Genomic DNA, 4,213 nt, shown 5'->3' on the forward strand with positions numbered 1-4,213 from the left:
AAGGTTTCAGTTTCGGAATCATTATTTATTAGTCTTGTGATCTTGGTCAAGATTTCTTCTTCTCTTTCCCCTCCCCCTCCTCCTTCCCCTTCTTCCTCCCCCTTCCTCCTCCACCTCCTCCATCCTTTTCCCTCTCCTCCTTCCCTTCCTTCTTCTTTTCCTCCTCCTCCTCCTCTTCCTCCTCCTTCTGCTTCCTCTTCCTCTTCTCTTCTTCTTCTTCTTCTTCTTCTTCTTCTTCTTCTTCTTCTCTCTGCTTCTCCTCCTCTTCCTCCTCCTTCCTCTTCCTCTCCTTCTCCTCCTCCTCCTTCCTCTTTCTCTTCCTCTCCTTCTCCTCCTCTTCCTCCTCTCCTTTTTCTTCTTCTTCCTCCCCTCCCCCCATCCTTCTCCTCCTCTTTCTCCTTCTCATTCATTTGGTAAAGAAAAGGATGGAATTAAATCTCTATTTACAGGACACTGCAAGACATGAGATTCCATATAGAAATAAGAGAAGAGAAGCTATTGAGAAGAGAAGCTTCATACAGTATATACAGTTTGGAACTGTTCAAGTATAGTTTCTTTGTAGAAAATGCTGCAATAACAAAATGTATTTAAAAAGAGTTCTTAGTAGAGAAACAGTAAGACAAACATACCATAGTACACAACAAACAATTCTATGCCTCAGTAGTACAATCTAAAAGTTGCAGGTCCCAGGAGTGCCATCTTGAACTTGGAACATATAGCCTTCAGAAGTAGTGTCTGGCACAACATTCTGTCTTTCCTCTTCCTCTACAGAGAACTATTTGTCAATCAAGTTTCATGAAACTTGGTACACAGATTCATTTTCATGATTTTGTACAGCTTCACTTTTGTCCAAACCTCCACATTTTTCAATCATTATACTAAGTTTCTCAGTTTCACCTAGTTTCCCAGAAACCTGAAGTGTGGGGGATAAGCTTAGGAATCCCCCAGGCTTACACCAATGGGTTAGCAAGGCATAAAGAAATACAAAGTCATAAAATGCTCACACCCGAGTTTGGGTAAACCAGATTGTCACCCCAAGAATAGGAGGGTGCAAAGGCACCCTGAGAATAAGGAAGTGCAAAGGTGCCAGGAATAGGGAGGTGCAAAGGCACCCCAACATAGAGAGGAGATGCAGAGCCCCCAGAATAGAGAGGGAGAAGCAAAGTCCTAAAATAGGAACAGGTGGAAAGGTGACCAATACATAGGTATATGAAATAAACAAGATTAGATATTCAAGGTGGAAGCACCCCCAACTTAGTACTATAGCCGAAAACCTGCTTTCACAGGAGAATAGGGCCAGATTAGGTAAACTGGTGAATTGGACTATGGACCGCTGTGCTGCAGGGAAAGCAGCCCAGGGAAGAGATGGTTAACAAAAGAAAAGGTGCCTTATTAACCCTGAGGTTATTCCCCCTACCTGTCTCATCCCCTAGGCTAAGATAATCAGAGGTGCGGCCTCATGTCTACTGTAAACAACCTTCCTCCCAACTGTCCGGTGCCCGGATTTTGTGTTATATTGACCCAAACCCCTACCACAAATATCCTCAAGACCCCCTTTACCTCACATTCACAAGTTAATGTTCACAGACTCATTGTCCCTTTGTGCATATCCATCGCCATGTTTATAAGCCTTCTGATCCTGATAAAAATGGGGTAAGGACACTTATTTGGGGCTCTTGTCTTTTCCTGGACATTAGCCATCTTTTCCTTTCGATCCTGCATCCTGCTCTTTTGCTAGACAAGAAAGAACTTTAGACGCAGAGTCTGTGGCACTGAAGTATGTTTGAAATTGCATCCAGAAAAACAGAACACTTTTGGTATTTGTTACAGTTAAAAGGTTCGTCAATGGTTATGTTATGTCACTATGAATGAGGTTTACAATCTGTTCAATGTTTCTGCCACTTGTATAGTTAGTCAAAGCCCGTACAGGTCCTTTTGTGTCTTAAAATCTGTCTTAGAGAGAACACCAATGAAGAATGGATGGTGCTAATCCATGATTCACAACCTGCTCTATCTGGTCCTGACAACCACCTGTGATGTTTGATATTGTCCACATAACTTCCTTCTGAATATTAGTTTTGGGACTCATTTATAAACTTGGAAAGACAACAAGTGCTCCCGCAGCTATTACATCCTGAGTCTGTTCATGTGTCCCTGTGATGATATTTCCTGTGGTTCTTAGTGCAAGAGTCACAGTGGGCAATGCAGTAGCTCCTAGAAACTTCACAGTTGTGGCACAACTCCTGTTTGCACAACCATTTCAATCCATTCATTTGGATCACCAGTAAGGTAGGAAATGGCCCAGCAGGTTATCTGCTAATAACTACTTCTGGGTCATCATGTCGCAGAAGACAAACTAAGATAGGGAGAATCTGCTCAATACCATCTAACAGGGGTGCAGGATTTTTGTTGTGACAAATGTTTGGAAGTGTCCAAAGAGCTAAGTAAGTAACCACATGCTGAAGATAACATATTAGGAGCTGCAGGGAAAGCCAACAGCCATCCTTGGTAACCAAGTCTTAGAAAACAGAACCATCACCTGTGAGATTTCCTGGAGCCCAAACAGCTTGTTCACTGATGTGGGCATGAGGAGTTGCCCACAGAGAAATGAATGATGGGATAGCACCTCCATCTGCCACAGACTTGGTCTTTTCTGATGTCCTGGAAGCAATGTTATTGAGGGCCCAGGCAGATTCAAACTGAATGGGCCTACAGTCAATTCTGGGCAAAAAAGACACAAATTTTGGAATCAAACCAGCTCGGATTATGTTGTCTGTGGGGGCTATTTTTCCCTAGAAAGCAGGTTCCAGCTTGAGTAGCCTAGGACTAGATTTCCAAATGGTTGCTATTTATGCTTTTGACAATGTCATCAGTGTCATCAACAGACCAATTTACAGTGCCCTGGTTGTTGTGGTTTTCCTGCAGTGAAGCAGCGTCATCAGGAAACAAGCTTACATCTCTCCTTTACAGTATCTCGTCATCCTTCTTGCCTCACCTCAGCCCCACATTAACTTCTCCTCCGCACTGCCTCATATCTGGACTGTCTTTCCCCTTGTTCTTGAATCTGTTAAGGCTGGTGGCTAGTGAATTAGCATTCTCACTGGTGGACATGGTTATGAGACAAAGAGAGAAAGCTGTATGGCATGGTGGGCTCAGGCTTCCACGGTAGATGGGGTGGGATGGGCAGGCTGCAGGCCAGTTGCCCTCAAAACATCCACCTCAGCTCACTCAAAGACCGTGTTGATCAAGGTTTCTTAACAAAATTTAGGGAACATAGTAATACTCATTACTGACATATAATCAGGATATATACGTATATACTTACATATCTATATAGATATAGATATAGCTATAGATACAGATAGATATAGATATATATACAATCAGGCTATCTATATAACATATATTATTTATTTTTAAATGTTTTTTAAAATTTTATTTTAAGAGGGAGAGAAGTGCAAGCAGGGGAGGGGCAGAGAGAGAGGGAGAGAGAGAGAATCCCAAGCAGGCTCCAGGCTGTCAGAGAAGAGCCCCGTGCAAGTCTCGATCAAACCAACCGTGAAATCATGACCTGAGCCAAAACCAAATGTCTGACGCTTAAACCACTGGGCCTCCCAGGCACCCCATATACATTTATTTTTAATGAAGTGAGATATGTGTCTGTGGACGTCTTACAAACTGCAGTACATTCAACCTCAATGTGCTTTGTGAAATACTAGGTGAAGGTCAGATAGGTTGGGAAAACAATACATACTTTATTCCCGTTTTAGAGATTTATAATTGATATATGTAAATTCAAATAACTAAGAAGTGCCTATCAAAACACTTGCTCAACTTTGTTTAACCAGTTTCTAAAACTGATCCATTCTTACTTTTTATGTCTGTCAATGTACAGAAGTAGGTTTCTTTACAACAAACTGGATTAGATTACCCTCAGAAATCTATAGGACAGTGGTGATCTTTTAAAAAAATATTAAAATGTCACTGAAAATGAGGGAGGGAGATTCCTGTAGTTTAGGTTGATTTGAGAGAACTTATAGATGTAGGCCTTGGAGTATACTAATTATTTACTAGTGAAATTATTTATTGAGTAGCTACAAATATTTATTGAATATATACAAGGTGGGGGAAGGCATCAGGCTTTGTGTGGTTACTATATTAACCTCATTGAATTTAGGAACTAGAAGGTGAGATAAGACATACCCGTAATGCA

The 4,213-nt window shown here is 41.6% G+C and overlaps 1 pseudogene; it reads right to left on the reverse strand.

Annotated features, from left to right (window-relative positions):
- Window positions 1-670: 670 nt before the first annotated feature.
- Window positions 671-3,111, reverse strand: LOC121037506 (importin subunit alpha-1-like; annotated as a pseudogene).
- Between the last annotated feature and the right edge of the window lie 1,102 nt (window positions 3,112-4,213).

The sequence above is a fragment of the Herpailurus yagouaroundi genome, unplaced genomic scaffold (assembly GCF_014898765.1).
Source record: "Herpailurus yagouaroundi ecotype Mexico unplaced genomic scaffold, PumYag 163, whole genome shotgun sequence".
In the NCBI taxonomy this organism is placed as follows: domain Eukaryota; kingdom Metazoa; phylum Chordata; class Mammalia; order Carnivora; family Felidae; genus Herpailurus; species Herpailurus yagouaroundi.